Source organism: Panthera leo, chromosome D1, assembly GCF_018350215.1.
Source record: "Panthera leo isolate Ple1 chromosome D1, P.leo_Ple1_pat1.1, whole genome shotgun sequence".
NCBI classification, from domain to species: domain Eukaryota; kingdom Metazoa; phylum Chordata; class Mammalia; order Carnivora; family Felidae; genus Panthera; species Panthera leo.
Genome location: NC_056688.1, coordinates 3914235 through 3928348, shown reverse-complemented (window position 1 = coordinate 3928348; position 14114 = coordinate 3914235). Strand labels below are relative to the sequence as shown.

The 14114-nt window shown below is 39.4% G+C and overlaps 1 protein-coding gene across 1 annotated transcript in view; it reads right to left on the bottom strand.

Annotated features, from left to right (window-relative positions):
* The window catches only part of GRIA4 (glutamate ionotropic receptor AMPA type subunit 4), a 263655-nt gene that overhangs the window by 224134 nt on the left and 25407 nt on the right, over window positions 1-14114 (bottom strand). The window lies entirely within an intron of this gene.

The following is a 14114-nucleotide window of genomic DNA, read 5'->3' as shown; positions in this document are numbered from 1 at the left end:
TGCTGGCAAATTCTAGTTATTATGGGTGCCCGAGAGCAATGTTTTCAGATTTGGTCCTGTCCACACTCTTCAGCACTGGCCGTTCCACATTTACTTCCACTAAGCAGCTCATATTCCTAATTTCTTGAGTAATATCCCTGTCCTAGCACATCTTTAAACTCATTCCGATTTGTCTAATGCACATTAATTTTCAGTACCTTAACTCATGCTGTTGTTATCACTCTTGCTATTTTTTTTAAACATTACTCTATCTTCTTAACTTAAACGTCTGTATACAGAATTACAATGCTGAACAGGAGTATTGCTCTATGTTGGGTCAGAAAAATTTTAACTATTCCATGCTCTGTTCTTCTTTGCCCCCTGTGTTAATGTGTACTGAGTTCAGCTGCATCATGGCCTTTTAGAACCACTTTTTAGGGCTGTATTGCTTTATTGGTCCTCTCCCTCTAAGGGCACATCTTAGACTCTGTAGCCATAGGGCTGAAGGCACCATTGGTCACACACTTCTTGGGGCCCAACTCCTTGGCTATAGTAACGTTTGGCCCAATGGATTGTATTGGGTTTGTTCTGACAAGTGCATGTCTCTAATAGTCTCTTGCACCTATTGTAAGAATGAACCTACCTTTTCTCATGTTCTTAGGCAAGAAACAATAATTTGCAGCTCTGGTGCTACTAAGGCTGCTTCTTAAGAAAATAAGAATTCCCTTTAAGTATCTTCCCCCTGTTCATCTTTTAAACACAACCTGCCTTTCCCTGACACACGTTTAATATGAAAGACCACTACTCACTCTCAAAGTGAGAGTTCTACCTGAACAGCCATTTTGACCATTTAAAATATGCTAACTCCTTAATACACTATCTATAGTTCCTATATAAGCCATTTTTTTTAGACTTAACAGGCATGTGGACTCTGATTCTATATGCAATTTATTTCCTAAATAATTGAGTGAAAACAGATTACACAATATAGATAATATAAAATTTACGAAATGAGGTATTTGAAATGCTTCAACTAACATACGTTTCAGGTAAAGAATGTACATGGGAATTAACAGAAATAATCAAGTTTAATATAAAAATACAGAAAAATAATCTCTTTAGAATATATCAGTGATAAAACGTGACTTTTAATTTTATACTCTAATCATCTATTTCTGAATTGGCTCTGTAAGGTTGTGTTCAGGGACATTTTAAGATACTTTACATGTGGAATAATTTTTTAAACGAGCCATAGTTCAAATCTTCCCTAAGTTAGAATTGATAGAAATGTACCTCTTAAATATCTTTTTCCAAAAATCACAAAAATGAGCTAATTCCCAACGAAGTGAGAAAGACAAGAGTAATGTGCACTCACATAAAATTCTCATGACATGGAATCCTTTTTGGCACAGTATACGTAGGTAAAGAGCCCACAGAGCAATACCCCTCACAAAATTATTTTCTCTACTTTCCAAATTAAAGCTGCAGGCTGTTATAAAGATGGGTGTTTATGCTGTTTTCCTCTAGTACTCGAAGTATACTTGTTTGTTTGATCTTTGTCAGTCATCTATAAAAACAGAATAAACCCTTAAAATAAACTTTAGAAAACAGAGTGTAATCTCTTCTAGGACAATGACTCCCGTGTTTAGATAATAACATCTTCTGGTGTATTCCATCCACACAGGAGACCTTATCCTTTCTGCCACGAATTAAGAATTAATAATTCTAGTTAGGTTCCAAACTCTTAGAAAAGTTTTGGAAGGCAGCTTAAGTAATACGCAATAGCATGGGGCCAACACTTAACCCTAGGGAACTGGGCGAAACATGATCATCATAACCACATCGCTGGCCTCTTTTTTCCATCTCCCCGTAAAGCGCTGAGACCAAAGGTTTTAATCAGACCAGACTTCGTAGCATCTGCACAAATTCAGACTTCACGTGCATGCTTGGTTTGGGCTACCCGCTGTACTTGGAGGGCTCCCTTCTCTTATTCTCATTTCTTCTAAAAAGTCCTTTTTCTTCACACTCTTTTGTTCTCCCCAGTGAGTATTACAATCTATTACTTTGAACCTGGTATTTACCCATGTCCTCCTTGTATTTTGTGCTTCTACCGCCTGCTCAATGTAGCACAGTACCAAGCATATGCCACAAGATAGAACATGGTCCTTAAATTCATTTCAAAAAGCGCTCCTGTCATGGTGATCTCAAATACTTCTTTATGCCATTTGGTTTGCTATCCTACAATTTGTGTGCATGTAGCATACAGGTAGAGCTGTGATGTAAAACGTGCTCAAAGGAAACAAAAATATCTGTGGCACACACATATTTCCAAAACAAACTAGTACAATACAGGATGGAGAATTGGCTAATGTTGGGATACATCGGAAGGTTGTTCTAGTCATCAACCAATTAGAGACAAAGTCACCTAGAAAATAATTGTCAGGAAAATTATTACTTTGACTTTAAACAAAAATTTATCAAAGCATATCTGGTTCATGTCTTACAGAGTTTAAATCACAAGACTTACCACAGGAATATGAGTAAGGCCTACATCAGAAAGGGGGTGCATGCTCATACCTCTGCAGGGATGCCCCATTTACACATATGATGGGAGAACTGCTTCTAACACATTAATGAATTCTTAACTTAACCCAGGTTAACCTTATTAAACAATAATATGATGTCTAAAAATTTTACATTTTTCTTTTTTTTTTTTTTTTAAATAGAAATCTATATACATATTGCAAACTAGAGCCCACGGGCCAAATCTGGCCTACCATCTGCCTTTGTGTGGCTTTTAAGGTATGAATGGCTTTTACAGTTTTAAATGTTTGGAAGGAGAGAGGGAAATAAAAATAGGATTTTGTGACACATGAAAATGATGTGAAATTCAGATTTCAGTGTCCATGAATAGAGCTTTATTAGAACACAGACATTCTCATTCACTTATGTATTATCAATGGCTGTTTTTCACTACAACATCACAGTTGAACAGGTGTGACAGAAACCATATGGTCTGAGAAGCCTGAAGTATCTACTCTCTGGCTTCTTACAGTTTGCTGACCCTCAGTATAGATCACCTCCTCTCATAATGAACATAATGTAAAATTTCCAGGTATGTAGTACAAGACAGCGGCTAAAGGCAAGAGTTTGTTGACTAAGAGAAGTAGCTGAGTTCTCGCCCTGTTATTGGCTGCTCTGTGACTTTGGGTAAATTACATAAGTGCTCTATTTTTTAACTGTCTTAAGAATAAAACAGGGTACTAATTCTCCTTACCATTTGGGTTTGGGGAGAGTTAAATATGCAACACACATAGAAAATTACCCCATGTATAATGGCAGTTATGCTGCCCAAAAGATATGCCTAAAATATATGGATGCAGGAAAGTCGAAAATAAAAAGATGGCAAAAGATATACTTTACAAATACGAGCCTCAAGAAAGCTTGTGTAGGTACATTAATGTTGAAAAAAATAGACCTCAAGACAGAAAGCACGGTTAAGGAGAGCGAGGTTCATTACACAGTTTTAAAAAGTTTCAGTTTATAAGGAAAACACTAAAAATTCTAAAGAATTCTGTATGAAAATGTATCACATATAAAGCAAAGATCTATAAAAATACTATAAGAAATTGATAAACCTATGACCAAAGTGGGAGATGTCCATGTACAACTCTCAATTAGGTCAAGCAATCAGAAATTTAGTAAAGACACAGAGATTCAAACAACATGTAATGATTATTTAGAACGCTGCAGGCAAAAAAGAAGAGAAACAAAAGAAAATACTCTTTCTTAAGACTATCTGAAATATTATTAAAATTGAACATATACTGGAAAAGAAAGTTCTACAAAATTTCAAAGCACCAGTATCACAGAGAATAAATTTCCTGCCAGAATCCACTAAGTTCCTCGTACCGATGCACACTATATACCTGAACAAATGTGACACATGGATAAACGAAAAATCTGAATAGGCTTCAGAATCACGAAGGAAATTGAAAAGTGGTTTAAAAAAGTTCTTCAGACTTCATGCCAAAATATTTTAAGGCATATTCTACCAAAACATTTGAGGAAAAGCTAGTGTGACCATTATACAAACTCATCTGGAAAACAGGAAAAAATGTAATATTCTGCAGCATATTGCAGAAGGCCAATATAATTGTGCCACAAAATTGCATGTAAGTACATGTGTAAAATGACACGTATGGTGAAGGGAAGTGGTGTGGCTGTATTTTCCGTGCACTCCTCCCAAGTGATTATAATATGGATATGAGTGAAGCTTAAGCAGCCACCATAGACCTTGAAGTGAAGCCAAATGTTGAGGACGATACAGTAACGATAGCAGAAGTGTGAATGCTGGAAGATAATGAAGCTTCCATAACAGTATAGAACAGCTCCATATTATATATTCTTCAGGTGTATACATACATTCATACTTAAACATATATGCGTATGTATACTGTTATTTTGTATTTTTTATTATGTGAAGCCTAAACTCTTCCTATGGATATACAACTCGAGATAGAAACAGCTGTTATCATCTTCCATGGCATTTTCCCTAGAAATACGACATCACACAAGTATCTTCTGAAGTCATTCTTTCCAAATACATAGGGGAGTCTCCCGGACAAGTATCTGGCAAAGTAACATGTACAATTTCTGTGTCCTTCTGAAGATGCTAAGGCACAGAGGTGACGTGTGTGAGGTCGGGGTTGCCGAGCGCTCGCCCTGGCAAGGACAAGGAAGACGGACTTGAGAGGCCACCACTGGAGTCAGGGAGGGAGCTGGTGGGCGCAGGAGAATGAAGAGGCCTGAGGCCTGAGCACAGACTCCAACACTGTCCCTCTCAAAGCCGTCTTCCACGCTCTCACTGGAGGAGGGGCGCACTGGCATATTTCTATGTGACACACATTCAGCAAGGTTGATGACCGCTTGCCTATGACTGCATGAAGGAGAAACAGGAGCGGGGCGGGCTCTTCCTTTCCTAGCCTCCCAGGCAGAGTATATCTCTCGGATAGTTTAAGGGGGCAGGTGATAGGTCGACTCTTGGAATGTTGAGATTTTTAGACACAATGGTTATTATGAACATGAGTCTCCTGCAAGAGTGAGGACTGAGCTCTATCTAAACATAGATCTTGAAGTCCCCATCAATATATGTGAAGACGAGGCCTTAAGATCCATCCTTTCCTATTTACTGAGCGTGACTACATGACAGGTACAGTCCCTGATCAGGGAAACCCAATGAGCAAGACAGAGTCCTGGCCAGTGTGGACCCTAAAGAGTGTGGTGACAGGGCATGGAATGAAAGAGACAGAACACTGTGTGTGATACGGCGAACAGAGAGCGCTACGGGAGCACATGGAAGGGGCTTAACACTTGAGGGCAAGTGTGTAGAACAGACTTCTTGGAAGACATTATGCTCACACCTGAAGGATGAGTGGGAGTCACACGAGGAAACAGAGATGTGCACTAAAGGCGGAGGCTGCGGGAACGGTACGTGCAGAGGTGTCACGTCAAGCACTAGAATCGAGTGGAACATGGTGACTAACTACAAAGCGTTATCACTTGAGTAAACCTGACCTCTGGCATAAGTTTCGCACTGTAAGGATTTCAGCCTATATTGTGCACTGTTATTACATTAACATTTGTTCCATTTTTATAGTAAGGGAGAGAGAGAAAGAGAAAGAGAGAGAGAGAGAGAGAGAGAGAGGGAGGGAGAAGGAACAAGTGGGGGAGGGGCAGAGAGAGAGGGAGAGAGAGAATCTTAGATGATCTTGAGGCAATATGTTTAGTCAGAGCTCATAAAGAAAGATCTTCCCCCAGATCTTCAGTTAAGCAGTTTTTTTTTGTTTTTTAAATGGCTAAGTTGTCAGAAAATAACAAGTCATTTGCAGACTTACGGCTTTAGAAAGGTGAGGATTGCTGAAAAGATGGAGCCAGTCCAAAAGCTTTACAGTTTCTCTGTCTGAGATAAGAAAACTGCTAAAACATGATACTCACATTACATCAATCTAAGGATCCTCCAGGAACATGCTCCCTCCCGTTAGTCCTCAGACGTGGCTAAATAACTCAGCTGGCAGGTTGAGTACATGCTCAGGGGTCTATCATGATACAATTTTCTATACGAGTTTAGTATTTCAAAAGAAGCATTAATATAGTGACCATGGGGGGGGGAAACAGAGCTCTGTTGGACTTCCATACAACTGTTTATAATTTGTGTGTTTGATTTTTATTTTATTTTTTTAATTTACATCCAAGTTAGTTAGCATATAGTGCAACAATGAATTCAGGGGTAGATTCCCTAAGGACTCTTACACATTTAGCACTTCACCCCTCCTAAAACCCCTCCAGTAACTCTCTCTTTGTTCTCCATATTCACGAGTCTCTTATGTTTTGTCCCCCTCCCTGTTTTTATATTAGTTTTGCTTCTCTTCCCTTATGTTCACCTGTTTTGTCTCTTAAAGTCCTCATATGAGTGAAGTCATATGATATTTGTCTTTCTCTGAGTTATTTCACTTAGCATAATACCCTCCAGTTCCATCCACATAGTTGCAAATGGCAAGATTTCATTCTTTTTGATTGGTGAGTAATACTCAATTGTATATATTTATACCACATCTTCTTTCTCCATTCCTCCATCGATGGACATTTGGCCTCTTTCCATACTTTAGCTATTGTTGATAGTGCTACTATAAACATTGTGGTGCAAGTGTCCCTTCGAAAGAGCACATCTGTATCCCTTGGATAAATACCTAGTAGTGCAATTGGTGGGTTGTAGGGTAGTTCTATTTTTAATTTTTTGAGGAACCTGCATATTGTTTTCCAGAGTGGCTGCACCAGTTTCCATTTCTACCAGCAGTGCAAAAGAGATCCTCTTTCTCTGCATTCTTGTCAACATCCGTTGTTGCCTGAGTTGTTAATATTAGCCATTCTGACAGGTGTGGGGGGGTATCTCATTGTGGTTTTGGTTTGTATTTCCCTGATGATGAGTGATGTTGAGCATTTTTTCATGTGTCAGTTGGCAATCTGGATGACATGTCTTTTGCCATGTCTTTTGTCCATTTCTTCACTGGATTATTTGTTTTTTGGGTTTAGTTTGATAAGTTCTTTACAGATTTTGGATACTAACCCTTTATCTGATATGTCATTTGCAAACATCTTCTCCCATTTCATCAGTTGTCTTTTAGTTTTGCTGACTGTTTCCTTCACCATGCAAAAGCTTTTTATTTTGGTGAGGTTCCAATAGTTCATTTTTGCTTTTCTTTCCCTTGCCTCTAGAGACATGTTGAGTAAGGAGTTGTTGTGACCAAGGTCAAAGAGGTTTTTGCTTGCTTTCTCCTCGAGGATTCTGATCACTTCCTGTCTTACATTTAGGTTTTTCACCCATTTTGAGTTTATTTTTGTGTATGGTGTAAGAAAGTGGTCCAGGTTCATTTTTCTGCATGTCGCTGTCCAGTTTTCCCACCACTACTTGCTGAAGAGACTGCCATTCTTATTTTGTCAAAGATTAGTTGGCCATACGTCTGTGGGTCCATGTTCCAGTGATGTGAGTGTCTGTTTTTGTGCCAGTACCATACTGTCTTGATGATTACAGCTTTGTAATACAAAGTCCAGGATTGTGATGCCTCCTGCTTTGGTTTTCTGTTTCAAGATTGCTTTGGCTACTCAGGGTCTTTTCTGGTTCCATACAAATTGTAGGGGTGTTTGTTCTAGTTCTGTGAAGAATGCTAGTGTTATTTTGATAGGGATTTCAGTGAATATGTAGATTGTTTTGGGTACTATTGACATTTTAACAATATTTGTTCTTCCTATCCAGGAGCATGGAATCTTTTTCCAATTTTTGTGTCTTCTTCAATTTATTTCATAAGCTCCTATAGTTTTCAGTGGGTAGATTGTTCACCTCTTTGGTTAGATTTATTCCTAGGTATTTTATGGCTTTTGGTGCAATTGTAAATGGGATCACTTCCTTGATTTCTCTGTTTCTTCATTGTTGGTGTATAGGAACTGATTTCTGTGCACTGATTTTATATCCTGCAACTTTGCTGAATTTAAGAATCAGTTCTAGCAGTTTTTTGGTGGAATCTTTTGGGTTTTCCATATAGAGTATCATGTCATCTGCGAAGAGTGAAAGTTTGTCCTCCTCCTGGCCGATTTGGATGCCTTTTATTTCTTGGTGTTGTCTGATTGCAGAGGCTAAGACTTCCAATACTATGTTGAATAACAGTGGCGAGAGTGGACATCCCTGTCTTGTTCCTGACCTTAGGGGGAAGCTCTCAGTTTTTCCCCATTGAGGATGATATTAGCATTGGGTCTTTCATATATGGCTTTTATGATCTCAAGGTATGACCCTTCTATCCCTCCTTTCTTAAGGGTTTTTATCAAGAAAGGATGCTGTATTTTGTCAAATGCTTTCTCTGCATCTATTGAGAGGATCATGTGGTTCTTGTCCTTTTATTGATGTGATGAATCACATTGATTGTTTTGCAGATATTGAACCAGCCCTGCATCCCAGGTACAAATCCCACTTGGTCATGGTGAATAATGTTTTTAATATATTGTTGGATCTGGTTGGCTAATATCTTGTTGAGGATTTTTGCATCCATATTCATCAGTGGGGTCTTTGTCCGGTTTTGGAATCAAGGTAATGTTGGCTTCATAGAAAGAGTTTGGAAGTTTTCCTTCCATTTCTATTTTTTGGGACAGCTTCAAGAGAATAGGTGTTAACTCTTCCTTAAATGTTTGGTAGAATTCCCCTTCAAAGCCATCTGGCCCTGGACTCTTGTTTTTTGGGACATTTTTGATTACTAATTCGATTTCTTTACTGATTATGGGTCTGTACAAATTTTCTATCTCTTCCTATTTCAGTTTTGGTAGTGTATATGTTTCTAGGAATTTGTCCATTTCTTCCAGATTGCCCATTTTATTGGCATATAATTGCTCATAATATTCTCTTATTATTGGTTTTACTTCTGCTGTGTCAGTGTGATCTCTTCTCTTGCCTTATTGATTTTATTTATTTGGGTACTTTCCTTTTGATTAAACTGGCTAGTGGTTTATCAATTTTGTTAATTCTTTCAAAGAACGAGCTTCTGGTTTCACTGATCTGTTCTACTGTTTTTTTTTTTTTGTTGTTGTTGTTGTTGTTGTTGTTGTTGTTGTTTCTCAATAGCATTAATTTCTGCTCTAATTTTCATTAGTTTCTGTCTTCTGCTGGTTTGGGGTTTTATTTGCTGCTCTTTTTCCAACTCTTTAAGGTGTAAGTTTAGGATGTGTATCTGAGACCATTTTTCCTTCTTTAGGAAGGCCTGGATGCTATACACTTCCCTCTTATGACCACCTTTGCTGTGTCCCAGAGGTTTTTGGCTGTGGTGTTATCATTTTCATTGGCTTCCATGTACTTTTTAATTTCTTCTTTAACTTGTTGGTTAGTCCATTCATTCTTTAGTAGGATGTTCTTCAGTCTCCAAGTATTTGTTACCTTTCCAAGTTATTTGTGGTTAATTTCAAGTTTCATAGTGTTGTGGTCTGAAAATACGCAAAGTATGATCTCGATCTTTTTGTACTTGCTGAGGGCTGATTTGTGTCCCAGTATGTGGTCTATTCCGGAGCACATTACATGTACACTGGAGAAGAATGTATATTCTGGTGCTTTAGGATGAAATGTTCTGAATATATCTGTTAAGTCCATTTGGTCCAGTGTGTCATTCAAAGCCATTGTTTCCTTGTTGATTTTCTGTTTAGATGATCTGTCCATTGTTGTAAGTGGGGTGTTGAAGTCTCCTACTATTATTGTATTATTATCAATGAGTTTATGTTTGGGATTAATCAATTTATATATTTGGGTGCTTTCACATTTGGAGCATAAATGTTTACAACTGTTATGTCTTCTTGATGGATAGACTCCTTAATTATGATATAATGCCTTTCATCATCTCTTGTAATAGTCTTTATTTTAAAGTCTAGATTGTCTGATATACGTATGGCTACTCCAGTCTTCTTTTGTCAACCATTAGCATGGTAGATGGTTCTCCATCGCCTTATTTTCAATCTGAAGGTGTCTTTAGGTCTAAAGTGGGTCCCTTGTAAACAGCATATAGATGGATCCTGTTTTCTTATCCATTCTGTTACCCTGTATCTTTCGATTGGAGCATTTAGTTCACTGGCATTCAGAGTGAGTACTGAAAGATATGAGTTTATTGCCATTATGTTGCCTGTAGAGCTGGGAGTTTCTGGTGGTGTTCTCTGGTCCTTTCTAGTCTTTGTTGCTTTTGGTATTTATTTATTTATTTATTTATTTATTTATTTATTTATTTAGTCTTTTCTCCCCTCAGAGAGTCCCCCTTAAAATTTCTTGCAGGGATGGTTTATTGGTCATGAACTCTTTTAGTTTGTCTGGGCTACTTCTAATCTCTCCTTCTATTTTGAATGACAGCCTTGCTGTACAAAGAATTTGTGGCTGCATATTTTTCCGATATAGCACATTAAATATATCCTGCCATTCCTTTCTGGCCTGCCAAGTTTCTGTGGATAGGTCTGCTGCAAACCTGATCTGTCCTCCCTTGTAAGTTAAGGACTTTTTACCCCTTGCTGCTTTCAGGATTATTTCCTTGCTTGAGTGTTTTGTGAATTTGACTATGATATGCCTCGTTGATGGTCAGTTTTTGTTGAATCTAATGGGAGTCCTCTGTGGTTCCTGGATTTTGATGTCTGTCTTTCCTCAGGTTAGGAAAGTTTTCCTCTATGATTTGCTCACATAACTCTTCTACTCCTTTTTCTCTCTCTTCATCTTCTGAGACCCCTATGATTCTGATGTTGTTCCTTTTTAATGAGTCACTTGTTTCTCTAAATCTTAAATCATGCTCTTTTGCCTTAGTCTCCCTCTTTTTTTCTGCTTCATTATTCCTCAAAAGTTTGTCTCTATGTCGCTGATTTGCTGCTCTGCCTCATCCATCCTTGCTGCCATGGCATGCATTATAGATTGCAGCTCAGTTATAGCATTTTTTATTTCATCCTGACTAGCTTTTACTTCTTTTATCTCCACAGATAGGGATTCTAATCTATTTTTGACTCCAGCTAATATTCTTATTATCGTGATTCTAAATTGTGGTTCAGACATCCTACTTGTATCTGTTTTGGTTAAGTCTCTGGCTGTCGTTTCTTCCCGCTTTTTCTTTTGGGGTGAATTCCTGCTGAGTTCTGTGGTTCAGGTTGTGCAGATTGTTGTGTTAATCCTCAAATCAATTTTCTAGGTGTGCAGGATGGTTTAATGTTGATCTGGCTGTATTTCATAGATGCAAGACACAAAAAAACTTCCATGCTGTTCCACCAACTTGGCTCCTCCTGTATTTTGTGTGTTTGAACAGTGCATGTCAATGGGGCCAACGCAATGACCTTTCTAGGGTGCAGGGGCTCCAACGGTCCTACCCAGATCTGCTTGCTCTTCTCTTCACACTGAGCACCAACAATGGGAAGCAAACGTGAATGGAGGACCATGTTGACAGGTAGTTTGTCAGTCAGTCAACAATGCATCTGTCTAGTGCCTTCTACATGACAACCAAACAGACCCGGCATAAATGTTGGTGGAAGGCTGCATATTTACTTTCCCTGCCAGTCCACTTGGGTCTCTTTCAAATGAATGTGTGGAAGGCTGCTGGCACAAGAGCAAGTGTAGGCTCTGTGTGTCTCTAGAATATGTCCAATCTGTCCACACACTGCTTATGGTCCTGCTCCTCACTCTGGCCCCTTCTCTGCCTATGCTTGTTGTACCTTTATGGCATTGTTCTTCGAGAACACTCTTGTTTGGCAGTGTGGTTCTGGTTCATCATACTTGTGGGATTTGAGCACAAGCATGGCACTTCCAGCACCCCTCATTGTAGCTTTATGGCACTGTTCTTCGAGAACCCCCTTGTCTGGCAGTATGGTTCTGGCTCATCATCCTTGTGGGATTTTAGCACAAGGATGGCACTTCCAGCCCTTGCCCTCAACTCCTTCATTCTGTAACCAGGGAAGGTGGGAGGGGACAGACATACACGTGCCTCCCTTTGCCTCCTCTCCCCAGGGAAAAGGGATGGCACATGTAACCCTCTTTATGAAAATACCCACCAGGGTTCCTTCACCCCATGCATGTGCCCCTCCATCCACTATCCCCCCCTCCTAACCCGCAGAGGTGCCAGCCTGTGGAATTGGGTTAATGAGGGCCGAAGACAGACACTGCAGTGCCACCAAAGGAGATACTGTAGAGGGAGCAGGGGCTGCCTTGCCAGCTTATGATTACTTTTTCTCCCTCAATTACAAGTTAGAATCGCCATAGGAAGCTCCATTGTTATGTTTACACATGGTTTTTTTCTTTGCTCTCCCACTGGCCCGGCTCCAGCAGGAAGGCAGTGATACATGCTTGAAACACAGAGTGAAGTGTGTTCTCCTCCTGACAGAATGGGCTAGCCTCACACTTGGCAGCTGGTAACAAGTAAATATTTGGCATCATCAGCCTGATGAAAAATGTAATAAATATCAGTAAGCAAACATATTTAAGTGAGCCATAAAAAACAGTCTAAATCCTAATGAGTTAATTATAAACAAAGATAAATGCCTGAGGTCGCCATGGGAAGTTTATAAAAAGGGAACTCCTCTTCATCCCAGTGAGGGTTTTACAGTTAAAGGTGTTTTCCCTGAGGATTAGGAAATACACTGAAATGAGGCTGAATGTACCAAGCACTAAAGATAAATTTTCATCCCTTCTTGGATAACACCAGGTTAGTGTCTGAAAGATTCTAACTTCTCCTGAACTTATACATCAAAGATCTCTGTTTTGCTAATGTGTTTCTAATTTTGTTTTTAATAAGAAAATTGGGCCATAAGCATTGTAAGTGGCACAATTCATGGGAGATGTGTGCTGGCGTCACATGAACCTGCGCAGTAACTGGAAACTGGGAGGCGGGAAGTCGTAAGCACCCCTACACACTCAGCACTCCTCTGAGCAGCTCCGAGGCCAGGTGACAGGTGCTCAGTCACCCCTGAAAATGTTCCCCATCTCACACCTCTCAGAAAGGAAGTTCAAAGAAGAAGCAGAGCCAGTGATATTATTTTGGTGTGAACTGAAGTCATTACACCATATTCCTTGCACTTTTCTGCTCTGTTATCCCCCTACATTACCTATGGACGTGAGTTTACCACAAGCCCATGCTGGTAATGAGTGACAGAGGACTGAGGTTCCCAGGTCCATGGAACCATGTTGCCTAAACACTCTATGTTGTGATTCAGGAAGGAGGGAAAGAGTAAAAGAATAGGGCAATGTGAGAAGAAATAGAGAAGTGGAGCTGAGAACCCGAAGGGAAGGCAGACGAGCTCTCTGGAGCCATTTATTCAATAGGCTTATTTACTGGAAAGTTAAGAGAGGTATTGTGGAAAGGTATCTCATGCCTCTTAATTTGTTCCTATTTCTGTGATTTAGATCTCGACTCTTTTTGCAAAAGGATTTGAGGCAGTTTAAAAATAAAAGGCATGTATGCAGCAAAACCCAAAAAGTAGAAATAAAATAGCAAGATCTCTGCCCTCCCCACCCAAGCTCCCCTCTCCACCCCCTTCCCTCCTTGCTCTGGCTTCAGCGCAGGGGAGCAGCACACATACATTATGCCACCCACAACGTTGTTTCCTAGGTTTTTCAAAATATGTTATGCTATGTGTAGAATATAGTTTTGTTAAAAAAAAAAAAAAACAGGCCAAAGGAAATAAGCCAAACCAACCCAAATTAAAGTTTTCTACTCTATGTCTTGCCAAATCCATGTCTCCTAGGGACAATTTACATAATGTTATAGTAATAATTCATATATTGAACAAAAGATATTCAGCAACCCCTGAAATAACGCTGTGAACCTGGAAACGGCCAATGCGATAAAACGTTGAACATTAAGCATTAAAGAGAAGGATGAAATAAAACAAGAATAGCACCAGCCACTGCTTACTCTGGCCTCCAGAATGGGTGCATGAAAAACAATGACAGTGATCCTTACAAGTTTTAAATGTTAGGGGCACCTGGGTGGCTCAGTCATTTAAGCATCCAATGCTTGATTTCGGCTCAGGTCATGATCACACAGTTTGTGAGATCGAGCCCACATCAAGTCTCAGATGATAGCATGGAG